Source organism: Lonchura striata, chromosome 6, assembly GCF_050655825.1.
Source record: "Lonchura striata isolate lonStrDom1 chromosome 6, ASM5065582v1, whole genome shotgun sequence".
In the NCBI taxonomy this organism is placed as follows: domain Eukaryota; kingdom Metazoa; phylum Chordata; class Aves; order Passeriformes; family Estrildidae; genus Lonchura; species Lonchura striata.
Window position 1 is genome coordinate 14,293,412 of NC_140708.1, and position 13,777 is coordinate 14,307,188.

Sequence of the window (13,777 nt, forward strand, 5' to 3'; positions counted from 1 at the left end):
CCTCAGCATTTAGGGGTTCAGAATCTTGAAAGCAAAGCTTGATAAAAAGTTCACTGAATAGATATCAATGACCACAATCAGAGTTAACTATGCTGAGACATGAATTTATAAAATTAGTTAGAAGTAGAGGCACAACAGAGCTAGAAAGGAAGGTATTGCAATGGAGTCTATTAAAACTCAGTTACTGAGCTTTGCCATATCCTTGTCTTTTAGGACATTCAGCAACCTCAACCAAGTACATTCATAGTACATTAAACTTATGTCCTGTTTATTTCTACTGATTTCCCATCTTTCGTGCTGAACTCCAGGAATCTAATCTGTATTTTTTTTCCCCCAGCACAAGGAAAGTGTTAGTGTTTAGCATGCCTGCTGGCAGCATTGATTTGTCCAAAGTGTCCTCAGATTGGTAACTTGGATATTGAAAGAACAGAACTTCAAAATTCATCTGGATGAAGTTATGAATGGTAAGCTCTGATCTGCTCCAGGCCATATTTGTGCATTTCCTTGATGACAAAGTTTGGTCTGTTTCCAACTGGAAAGTCTTTCCCCACACCAAAGTAGCAGCTCTGCTAACTCAGCTGGAGGCCACACCTGTACTGCAGGTGTTTGTTGCCTGAGCCTGCACACTCAAACTGCCTCTTCATCAGGCAGAAGACTGGAAAAGGCAGAACTGCCAGAATGTTCCTCCTGCTGGTACCCAGTGTAGGCAGATGGGAGCAAACTGCTGTGGCTCCAGCAAACCTGGTCTCATATCCCTCTGCAGGAGACACTTGAGAAGGTGCAAGACAAGCACAGTTCTCCTTCCTCTCTGCTCATGTTTCATTGTACTTAGACATGTTACAAACAACATTTACCATTCTGCTTGTTGGCAAGTTCTGACTCAGGAGACTTCAGCACATTCCTTCCTAGAGAACAGGGATTACTATCAGATCTTTTTACTGACAAGATAAGCAGCCAGTCTCCCAGGAAACAGATCTATTCCATAAGATGTTGAAGAGAACAGCTTTGTGCTTCTATCACCAGCTACTCGCTTGTTCAAATATGTGGTTACATGTTTATGCTGACAATTAGCATGCCCTGCTGATCCCTGCTGGACCCCAACTCATCTTTCTCATTAGACCCTGATACAACTCAGCACTAGACTTGTCTTACAATGGCTGTGGCTGCCACTGGGCCTTCTCTACTCTTGCAGCACAAGTCCTGTGGGATTAGTGAGGCCACTGTCTACACCTGCCTTGCTATCATCCTCAGCTTCTGGCTCACCTATATTGCAGAACTGCCTATTATTATTGCTCCCAACAGCAATCTCTCTTTTGAGCAAAACAGGAAGCTTACATTTAGCCTAAAAGAAAACCAAACACCAATTTGGAAATAAATAAGGTGAACTGTAAAAGTCCTTGATGAAGGCAGTTCCCTCTCCCAGGTCCTTCTCCAAGTATCATTAAGAAATCATAAAATACAAGCTGTCATATATCTTAGGTACAGAAGAATTCAGACAACTGGCCCATAAAAGCAACACTTCAGAAAACATAAGATCAAGCTTCTCTGCAGCTTTCTTTACACATCTCCTGGCTGGAAACCTGCTGTATGCCCCTAGCACCTTAAACAATGAGTCAGATTCAGTAATCAGTAGGAAACAGAATTAGCAGTGAAGGCAAAGATATTCATGCAGTGCAATTTACAACAAGGCATCTGTCTGTGCATGAATTAGTATTTTCCTTAATTATCTGTAATAGGAAATCCCAAGATTCTCAGCTGGCCCTGTCAGTCAATATTAACTACAGACTTGGAAAATGATACAAAAATAGAAAGGAAATTAAATCCTTCAGAGGCTGCAGTAGCACTTTACAAGGAATGCAAATAGAACTTGACTGGGAACAGTTTCACTATTGGCATGGCTGGTCCCACTCCACTGCAGAGTTTGCCAGCACATCACACAGCACAATACAATGTGACATTTAGTTAACTTGCAGCTCTCACAAACTGCAAAGAGACTCCCAGGGATAGAAACACTGGTGAAAGCAGCAAGTCCTGAGCAACACGTGATGGTTATCCATCTATGCTCACCTTTCAATGTGCAGTGGTTTGCCTTTTCAAAATTCTGATTATTTGACCATAAAGGTGATGTAGTCCTGCAAAGAACTGTGTAAGGCATACTCCTGATTTTTCCTGGTTGAGAAAATTGTGCATCTGCTGTACTGTAACAACAGAAGATTTGCTGTTCCTTCTGTCAGACCTGGCTGTGTAATAGCCAGTCACTTGCCATAAGAGATGTAACCTGCACCTAGCAAGCAGGGACTGCAGGGACTTGGCATGGGCTAGGACTGTCACTCAGATATTAGGTGGTCTCACTTGAGGCTTCAAAGCACTGCTGGCACAGACATTTCTCAGATTGCATGAAAAAGTCCACCTGCAGTTGCACAGGTTCAAGAGCACCAGATATCAAATAGAGCAACCACAGACATGGTCTGCAGACTTCCATGTCAGCCAAGCATATTTATCTTGGCCAGATAGCAGCTATAGAAGACAGGACACAGAGCACCTTGCCAAGTCCTGCAACCATTCTGGAGACAGGGAGCAAAAACTGGCAAACCACACACTTCTCCATTACTCTTACACAAAAAGAAAGCATGCAGTCTTTCCCATCACCATTCTTCATTCAGTCTGCTTCATCTGCTCACTGTGCCTCTGACATTCCACATCCATCTCTTTTTACCACATTCTACATTTCCCCCTTGGCTTCTTTCCTAATTCTACATTTCCCCCTTGGCTTCTGTGACACGTTTAAGAGCAGAATGGATGGTACACACAGGCACTCATGCTATGTCTCCATCACTCTACTTAGCTTTCATCCAGCTAGATACAACTGTGCTCTGTGGCTAAATCAGCAGAGAGTTTAGGTTTTTCTAAGGCACTGGGATTGAGTTCCTTTAAAAGCAAGCAAGCACAAGTGTGAATGAATAAATAAACTAGACTAAAGGCTTTGTTAGTCCTCACAGGCAAATCCCCAGCAGCAAGAGACTGGCCCAAGGCACAGCACCACATATCATCAGATTTCTTTGCTTCATACAAGCCAGTAATTCAAATCAAGTTTACACTTTCCCAATAACCAACAATCCTCAGGTATTCATCACCAGATAACTGCAACTTACTTAACCGTTACTTTATACTTAACAAAAAAATATACCTTTTGTGACAATACATTCCTATGTTAATCTAAAAAAGGAGTTTCTTCACCTCCAGAAGACTCCCACAAATATTTGATTTCTCTTTCAGGAGAAGAGTTCACTCAAGTAATTATGTTCCAAATGGGAGCACAGTTAATCTGCTTGGAGAGAACTGCATTTACAGTCAATTACTTATTAACAATGCATTGTGTCATACTGACTTTGAATATCTAAATCCATTGCTTGCTCCCAACCTCTTCTGTTATATAATTTGTGGTTTGGAAAATGTCCATGTAGGTCCTGTCATAAACCCATAACAGCTTCAAATATCAGTGAGAATTATTTTTATTGAGTAGGTTTGAATGGCTCTGCTTGTTGTACAAGTGTACCTAAGAGCTACTCTGTAAACAAGCCTTGATGTGCCAGAATATTACTCCTTCCACTGTTTGCAAGTGTCTGCCCTTATATAAAAGCCTATATATATTTAACATTTACTTGATAGCTTACAAAGCATCAGTAATTAGGGAGCATTCCAGATAGACATGAATCTGAAGGTTTTTCTACACACAAAAAAACTTCTTGATTCAGATTAAAACAGCTATGAAAACAAGAGACCTGCTTTTAGCTTCAGTTTCCCTAAACACTTAAAAAAAAAATCTCCTAGCCAAAGTTAATAGCTAATTTATCATTCCTTCACAGGTATTTTATTATATTTTATATTCCTTGGGAAAATAACTTAAACATGGCAACCTAAAGTTCTAGCAGATAAAGAAGCTGCACCTCTCCTGCACATGATCTTTTTCCCCTGTGAGAGCAGGACTGTTCCTTCTGACACAGTCATGAGACTGTAAGTCACACAGAGAATTGGGGACTGAAAGCATGGGAAGAGAAGCCAGGTCCTGCTCTGCCAAGGGCTGTTAGTGTTGCACCAGGGATCACAGAAGAAAAATTTAAAGCTTTCTGAGAGCAGGTGAAGAGATCATTCATAGATTGTGGCCCAAAGGGAACATAAAGGCCTTTAAAGGGTTGAAGAAAGTCTCTAAGGAGGGTAGAGAACAGCATGAAGGCTGAGTGCAAAGCAGGATCCTTTGAGATACACTAGCCTGGTGTATGTCTAGTACACTAGACATACTGGAAAAAATGGTGATTTAGGTTGAACATTAATTCCTATGTCCATGGCTCCATGATAGATTACACATCATATAAAAAGCATACAGAACATTGTTTTTAAAAAAATCAGTGTCTCGTGGGGCAAAAGTGGTCTAAACACAAACTGCAAATAACAACTAGTAAGAAGGTGGCCGTGAAAACTGCAGTAAGTGGGGGAACAGGAAAATAATTTTCCTGCCTAATGACATGGTCCTCCTCTACACTGATGGAAAAGAAACATAATTGATACACTAGTTCTACACTGAAAACAGATTCTTAGGTATCACTAAGAAGATATATTGTTCCTTCCTTGCCTTTTCTAGAGTATCTGGTAGTCAGACAGGGCCGACCAAATCACTTAAAATATTGTCCATAACAACACCTATGATGATCATCATTAGTATCTCTGATTGTTAAAAAATATGTTCCCTATGCCATAAACATCTGGTCCATTTTGCATAATCATGCTGCTGAGGCAGCTTCTGCTGCCATAGTTCCCACCTGACCAGGCTATACCTACTGCAGAATCAGAGCCCACCAGGCAGTTGCAACCAAGAGCTGTAGTTCCACCTCCAGCTGGGTCATCCCTCAGCAAATTCACAACCACAAACACACAATTAACTACTGACTTCCTCTTTAGTAGTAGCCATAAGGCAGAAATAATTTCCTTCTTTCTTGCCAGCATAATATATCTTTCTATGCAAGCAAGGACAGGCAGGCCTTCTAGACAAAGCTGGGATGCAAGCAGCCTCCATTCTTTGGCATGAACTTTCTGAATAGCTTTACATGACTCTTAATTCATGCCCAATTTCTGAGCTACAAGGAGGAGATACTACTTCCTTCCTACATTTTTTTCCCTTTCTTCTGTGTGGTTTTAGAGGGGAGAAAACCCCCTTTCTTGATACTCTTAGATTGGAAGTATCTTGCCCCTTGCAGTCTTTTACAGCCTCCCACTAAAAAGAGCTCATTCTGTGGTGAGAAATGTGGCACTGGAGAAAAGGCATTGTTATTGCTTCCCTTTTCTCAGTAACCTGCTTTATGAGAAGAGCATCTGGCATAGCAGACCTTCCTTGTAAAGTATGGTAGGACTCAACTGATACAACTGTGGTCATATATGAAAGAGTGGTCATATTTGAGTTGCAGTTTGGCCCATGGTGCACCATAACAAACTATTATCTTCTCACACTTGTAAGATAAGACAAAGTCAAAATGCTCACAGAATAATCCAGTGGCACATAGATTATCCTGTCAATATTATACTCCTGGGATTCAACAACAGGGGCTACATCAAACACCAAATAAAGTAGAAATCCTCACTAAAACAATTGTCTTGTAATTGCTTTTTAAAACAGTAAAAGAAGCCAAAACCCCTCTGACTGCAGAACAGCTAGGAAGAAAACTACAAGTAATTTAATGGGCATATCTAAAGAAGCCAAAATAGAGCATTATCATCACTCATACTCAGCCTCCATCAGCTTCCTGTATTCACTTGTGCTGCACTTCATTTTCAGTTCTCTGACCATTTCACAGGAAGGAAGAACCTTACCTTTAAGATACACTATGACAACAGATTATATGAATTACAAACTGTAGGGACAGCCTAATTGGCAGTAGATGAGAAGAAGCAGAGAGAGTTCTGTAACTTGTAAAGCATTGCCTGCAGCAACAAAGAAAAAATAGCCATACCTCATGGAAATATAGTCACTAAAGCTACACAGGCTCAGACCTGAGTTTAAGTAGCACTCCTGGGCCAATAGGCAGAGTGTGTGGGTGGGAGTTTAAGATGAGATCAGTCAGGGTCATTGAAGCCTTGTCACTCAGGGCTGTCACATTTTCATTCATCTTAAGCAGGGAAAAAATGCAACACAATTCTTCAGAGAATTCACAGCTAAGGAAACACAGTATTTGTACAGACCTAGGATATATTTGAGGAATTATACTATCTCAAAGAAATATCACAGGCCCCATTGCTCTTACAATTTAATTTTCAAGTGATTATTGGCACAGCTGGCTCTGCACATGACTTGTGCCTACACAGCATGTGATCACATTCCTCACAGCCTTGTGACAGCTCAAAACATTTTTCTCTGCCTAAGCTCACTTGCATCAATTTGGTGTACTGTTCTGAAAATGGTAGGAGCCCCACACTATCAGCTTTGAATCAATGTGGCCAGTTCTCCTTCCCTCCAACTGCTATTTTAAATATCCCACAGTGTCTGGCAGAGCACGCCACATGTTTACCTTCCCAGTACCAGGGATTTTTGTGTACCTAACACCAGGACATCCCAGAATACAAGGTGGTGCAGATTTTTGACTATTGTCCCTGTTTATTTTCCTTTGTTATTGTTATTTTTAGTGTCCTATACCATATGATATTTTGCCATGCAGGGAAGCTAAAAGTGGTAAAAGAAAGCATGAAAGAAAGTGCAGCACTACAATTAGAACAGTTAGCATTACTTAATAGTACTGCTCAACAGCAGTAACTTGACAGGAAGAAGTGTTGTGGTGACATCTCCATTCTGCTTCCACAACCCAAACTATCACCTCTGCATGGTGCTTATTGTATGGTGTTGACATGTCCTCTGTTTTCTCCTTGATTCAGAGCATTCATTTGCTCTGTTGATAAAATGAAGGGGAAGCATGAACAGCCTCGTGTCTGTCTGATCTGCCAGCTTGTTAAAGTCCAAAGTTATAGAGTGCAAAAGAGAGACTGAAAATCACTTGAGTATAATTCACATCAGGAACTTAAAAAGAAACCAAAGTGAATTTAAATGCAACACAAGATATACTTGGAGATGCAATTTAAGCTTGCATGATCACACTGTAATATTGAAAGAGATGCTTTCTTTTTAACTTTTTACCTTGGTGTGTGTGGCAAGAAAAGGTAAAAGAAGGGCTATAAATGTTAACAAACCAGCTGCTCTCAGGGGAGCAAGAGTGTTTTCAAACTCTCAGAACCAGGTGCGAACTAGCAGGCCCTAAATGCCCTGACCAGCCTCACCTGTTGCCTCCACCCACCCCTCCTGATGAGCAGCTCTATTTAGCTCAACCCTGGAAGCTCCTTTCTTTCTGCTTTGCAGGAATGCTGCTGGGCTGCAGCTTTAGCCCTGCTGTGTCTGGGTCTTTTTGGTCTTTGGCTCTGGCTTCTCAATTTGGCTATAGAGCTGCTCGCTGAGATGTTTTATGCTAAAGTAATTTCCCAACATTGTCTTTGGGAGTGTGCTGAAGGATTTAGACTTCTAGCTGCTCTCTCCTGACCTGGCAGCTTCTCAGGTAAGGTGGGGCTGGAGCTTGCCTGCTGGAGGTCTCTGTTCTCCTGGTTGTGCTGCTGTGTCTGATTTCCAGTGCTGCCCCTCAGTGTTTTCTAATACAGAGCTTTTTGCACCAGTTTTACTTACTGAAAATCATACTTTGAGTATTTCTTCTGTTCTTTTATATTTGTAAATGAGTGGTACTAATTTAATAAGACTTTTGTGAATGGGCTCAATTCAATTACACTTCTACTGGTGTCCTGTCTGAAAATATTTTATGTGAAAAGACCTTCATCCTGTGATCCTTTCTCCTAGGGATCTTTGAAAACTAGTTCAGACTATTGTAGTCATGTTTTTTTAGACATACTAAGTCAATTTTCACTTAACGCCTCATGTTAAATTCTTTTAATAATATATTAGCACAGTATTCTTCTATTTATATCTGTGAAACCTCATTCGCATTAGAAATCACTGTTGTATAAACTGCAGTGATTCTTACATGCAACACAAATTGGTGTTAATCCTTTTTCTAGAGATAAAATATTAATTCTGTAATAGCTTAAAGCATGGGTATTTGATATTAAGTGATAAGTAAATAAACAGTTTCATCCCTCCTGGTATGCACCAAACCAAAATTCTCAGCATTTCCTGTTATTCTTCAGCTTCCCAAGACTGGGAGAAGTAAGCTTTCACTGAGTTAATCAACAATGCTGTATTTCAGTGTTGAGATGAATGTAACAGACTTCATGAAATGTGTAGAAATCTTTTCAATTTATAATAGTGACAAATACCAAGTGGCAACCACTGATAGATGTTATCTTGTGTAGATTTACTACATGTAAATATTGCTTCTGGCAAATGCAACTGAGAATTACTTCTAGTATTTAAGCTAGTCACCCTTGTAACAAAGCCCTGTTTAGGAAAAGCTCTTCATGTTCAAACTTAATTTTTCATTAATTGGTCTCTCTTGTATGGCTCCAGTCTTGTGACAGTGCCCCAGGACCCTTTACAGACAAACTGCTGCTGTCTTTGCTAATTAAAATTTGCATATTAAATTGGACAATACTGTAGTATGTTATGAGCAGAAATTCGATGTTTGCTGTGGGTTATGCAATGGTCCTCACTCCTTCTCTGATGCTCCAGACTGTTCATTCTCCAGCTCCCAATTGAGGGACTTCCTTACAAAGTGAGTTCCTTATGGGTGGTTTCTGTTTCAGATATTTTATGTTCCAGCTCCCTGATCATTACTGTCCAATAATTAAGAAGTTGTTTTTAACTTTTCTCCAATAACTAAGAAGTTGTTTTGGTGCTGCTTTTCCTCTTGCTGTAATCAAATTGATAAGCTGGCTAGAGAAATCATGCAATATTTTTTGTGACACCTGAACCATTTCCAGCCACACTAGAGCACGTGGCTTGAAGTAACAGAAAGAATGCTTCTCTTAAAATTGAATGTACTAGAGATCTACTTAGTGATTAATCAGAATCTAATAGAAAATGTAAACTAATTGTATTCAGGAACAGTAGACAAGTCAAGGTTTAACTTGCTTTTTGAGCACTGAGAATTGCTTAGACCAAGTGGTTGTAGGGGAATAAGGTGGTGTACAACTGAGACTATATCAAACATTACTACCAAAGCAGAAACAAGGGAGAGCCTGGAGGTTTGAGAAACATGGACCTCCACAGGCTCTATTAAGGTAAAAGACAAGTTCAACCAGACAAGATTACTTTTCTCTACTTAGAGAAGGCTCTTTTATGCCTTTCATCACAACTGATAACCAAGAAAGGGGTCCTTCTAAAGGCTTGAGGTCTTTGCTAAAACACTTTGCTCTGTTATATCAGAAAGGCTTTATTGGAGTTATTTCACTTACAAAAAAAGTAGATGTTTCCTAACATCTATTTTTTTTTGTAAGTAATGTAACAAATATACACTGGGTATCCTGCTGCAGAACAGATTGAAAAAAGACCCTGTAGTTTTGTCATGTGATGAAACAGGCTGTAATTAAAGGTATTGTGTCTTGTCAATGCTTTTATATTAAAAATCAATAGCTATTTAAATGAAACTGTACTCAAAGAAATCAAAATCAGCCCTCTTCCTTCATGCAGAGCAACCTGTTGCCCATCCCTTCTGTATAAGACACTGCTTAGACACAGTCAATTGCTTGTGAAGCAGACACAAACTTTAACAGCTGCCTCTGGCTGGGGCCTGTGTCTTATCTCAGAAGGCAGCTAATCTTTCTGTGATTGCATTTGCTGGAACAATGTAATCAAATGAAAGGACAAAACCTACTTTCATTGCTTACTGTTCAATAGACTGAATTAGATTGTAAAACAGATTCTAAAGTAGTTTACTGAACTCACCTTAATGCTATTGTTTTAAAGAAAATACTCCTATCCTCCTTGTCTAGCTTCTAAAAACAGAATTATGCTGTTCTTGAACTAATTTACAAGCAACCAGGTAAACATCTATTTCACAAAACAGCTGTATCTATAAAATAGTTCCTAAATAGTGACTTTCTGGTAGTACAGGTCATGGGTTTCTTTTAAACTGTTGATTATTTTTTAGAATAAGCATAGGCTTTTCTAAATTATATTAATTCAACTAATGAATTATATGCAGCAACATGCAATAGCATGCCTTTTCTCTAGGGGGGCAGAAGAGGCATTTTCATGTTTTCATCTTATCATGGAGTAATGTCATTCTTCTCAAAGGAGGCTTCCTTCAATTACCTAAAAAAAGCCTCTAAGTCTGCACCAAATATTTGAGTGAAAGCTTTTTAAAGGTCTTGTTAAAAAGTCTGTGCATTTAATTAGTCTGCTGGGTGTGCAAAGAGCTCTTTGACACAGAATTAGAGTGGGACTGCCTGATGAGAAACTCAGAATTGTTCCAAGCAATACCAATCCCACATTAGTTTTCTGTAGGCATGGTTCCCTGTTAAGAGAAATGGCTTGCTTTTGTGCTTTTCCATTTCTCTACAAGGCTAACTGTTCTTCCCCAAAGACTGAAAGATGGTGAAATGAAAAAAGGATAAGTAAGAGAATGGAATGAATGAGAGATACAATTCGGGAAAATGGAAAGGAATGAAGGGTGGGAGGAAAAAGAAAAGATGGGATGAGAAGAACAGAGTAAGGTGAAAAAGGTGACAAAAACACTTCATCACAAAGGCAATATTTCTAGTGGAACAAGGACAGCATAAGCTGGGTAAATGAGCTATTACTTGAACTATCAAGATTTCACAGAACACTATTTAAATAGTAATAAGTGTAATGTTAGGAGGCCATCTTACTGTTAATTTTTTCCAGTTACACTCAATTTCCCAGGAGGATTCCAACCTGATGACATCTTCTGCACTGTTAGAGACATCTTCTGCACTGATAGATCAGTGTGTACAGCACAATATAAAGTTATTCTTCTCTTCCTATACAAACTCCTAAAAGAACCCAACCCCTCCAATGTCTGTCTCCAAATCATAAAATTTATTATTTACCACAGGTTCAGGGGTGACTGAGAACTCACTCAGAGTTTTGCTTTTACCATAGTGTGCCTTAGTCTAGCACAGTGGGCTCTGCTCAGACCTGTAGGGATGGAATGCTCTTAATTTTTCATTTGTTTAGCAAGGTTATGTATTCATTAGTGAAATGAGCATATTAATATTTACTTTTCTAGACAACAAAAGGGTTGTTAAAACTAGTTATGCCTTAATCTACCACATGCATAAACAAAATTAAAATCAACGTGACTTAGCACATGCTTTAGTTTCAGTTCACATAAGCTTTATGGCATTGTGAGGTTTGCTAGAGGTTAAGGGATTCCAGTTATACTATCACACTGCTTCTTACAGACCTTCTGCAATAATATTTTATACCTTTTCATCTATATCTGGAAACTTGCCCAGTTTTTGCAAATGGTTTTATTAATAGAATTTGCATTAGCTGTGATTTAACCTAATTTGCTATTTCCAGATAGCTTAGTTTTTGACTTGCCTTTCAAGGAAGTGACAACTTCTATGCACAATTAGACAGGACCAAAGGGATAAAACAAAGGGAAGAAAACTAGTAGTGGGATCTGAAGTTACTAAAAATCTTTGGAATGAGGAGGGAAGTAACATGATCAGCATTTGCATTAAATTTCGGAAGTCTCAAAGGTCTGCTGGTTGCTTTAAAAATACTTTATACAGAATTTCAGAATTCATTTTCTCAAGAGAACTGTCTTTGATTTTCCTCCTTTATGGGCGGTGGCAATGAGAAAGATACCCCTTCTCTTTCTCTTTGTGTGCTATTCATTATTGGGAATATTAGTCTTTTGGTGAGCAAAACCTGCAAGAGACCTTTTCCATCTGTTTTGAACATTCAAAGACTGAGAACATTCCTGAGTACAGCTGCTCTTCAGAGGAGTCCCTTTTTTGAAGAGATGATTCCTGCGACAGACTTGCTGTACAAATTTTGAATCCTCTCACATAAATATTATGTCAGAACTGTTAGTAAGATCAAAATATTTCATGTCAATAAGTATTCCTTATACAAGACACATTTGTTTTGACTTATTAGATTTATAACAGCTGTATTAACTTCTGGTGCTAGTTAGTGCTTTACTAAAAAGTTTCTTAATTGTTGTTTCTTAACAAAAGATAGTTCAACTAGTTATTTCTTACTGATGTATCCTGAAAAAACCCTGAATATCCTCTCATAACCTTTTTGAAAGAAAGATATTTTTAGTTTAGAAGCTCCAGGCAAAAAATATTGAAAGGACCTATCAAGAGACTTATTTTTACAGTTCTTTTCTTGAAAAAAAAAAAATCAGAATCTGCTTTTCATATCACTTGAAGATACAAGACTGGGTTTTGCACAGACAAGATTGTCCATTCTCTAACTAGGGCTAATGTCAATGTTCAGCAGGTTGCTTTTAGTAAGCCTTCCACACCACTAATGACTTTTCAGTTCCATTAGTCTGCTATGTATTATTGATTTCAGGCATTATTGATTACTGCTGTAAGTAGATTTATTTCTGTTCCTAGAGAGTAAAGGATTGGCACCTCTGTTTGATGAATGGTATCTTAGTGCTTGCTTTGGTCAGTTCTGTGCTGACTCCTTCCTCTGCTTTTGTCTGTCCCTTTTATTATGTGTTTTCTAATACTTAAATGTTAGGTGCTTTCCATCTACCTTCTCTGTAAGAGAAATTTTCACTAAATTTTGAAAAGTATGAAGTAGTACAGAACTGAGAAACTCATGCATGTGCAGCAATGTATTTTTCAAAGTTACCAGGGGGTTGTTTCATTTGTGCTGCTCCTTCCAGAGGCTGACTCTGCCCATGGCTGCTCTGCTCCCCAGGGGTCAGGGCTGCTGCTGGCACTGTGCAGCTCTTCAGCCATTGAAGCAGCTCCTTATCCCACCACCCCCAGGTTCCAGATTCTCTGTAGTTCCCAGCTGCATGGGGTAACTGGGTGCTGGATTTCTCCTGATTCATCCAGGGCAGTGCAGTGCACTTTGGGTTTGTGACCAAGCTCCATAAACCCAGATCCAGCTCTCCAATCTCTTGAATTCAAAGACTATGAACTTTGGCTCCTTTTATCTTTTTAACTAGTAACTTATTATACTGTATGTGTTCTTCTGGCTATCATTTAGTCTGCACTTTTGAATTGCTTTATATGTTGAATGCCTAAACTTCAGTCATCAGCACCTCTGTTCAGTACAAGCTGTATATCTTTGGCTGTTTTCTGCATACTCTTCTATAGCTTATGGCTTATGTCCCTGGAGACTACAGACATTTTACTCTTTAACAGATCATATAACTCATCACCTGCCCTTTTAAGGCCCTCACCACTTCTGTCGCACAGATACAATAATTTGACTTCATTTTTCACTGTTAGCACTGATAATCTACACCATATTTCAAAGTAAGGGGGTTTTAAGTACTTAAATGGTATTTTGGGGAAATCTTATGTAATATCAGGTTACCAAATGTCTGTGAGGTTCAGTCATTCAAGTTAATTCTCTTTTTTTAGAATGTACCACCTCCATCAGCTGTGGGACAGAAACACAAACATCACATGCCTGTGTAAATTAAGACTTAGGACTTTCATACAGAAGTTAGTGCAGGTGATTGTAAAATAAGACTTATAGAAGTTCTAAATGTACCTGGTTTCATGTGCCTGGGTGGTGTTTTTCTGTTAGACCTGTCACCTAATAGCCATTATTTTTCTGCAAGGAGACAGA

The 13,777-nt window shown here is 39.1% G+C and overlaps 2 protein-coding genes across 9 annotated transcripts in view; one reads left to right on the plus strand and one right to left on the minus strand.

Annotated features, from left to right (window-relative positions):
* Positions 1–13,777, minus strand: part of WAPL (WAPL cohesin release factor) — a 136,116-nt gene that overhangs the window by 74,896 nt on the left and 47,443 nt on the right. The window lies entirely within an intron of this gene.
* The window catches only part of OPN4 (opsin 4), a 45,577-nt gene continuing 36,088 nt past the window's right edge, over positions 4,289–13,777 (plus strand). For all 8 annotated transcript variants that reach the window (XM_085583307.1, XM_085583305.1, XM_085583302.1 and 5 more), the window contains exon 1: positions 4,289–7,589. The gene's annotated coding sequence lies outside the window, so the exon portion shown is untranslated. The remainder of the gene's footprint in view (positions 7,590–13,777) is intronic.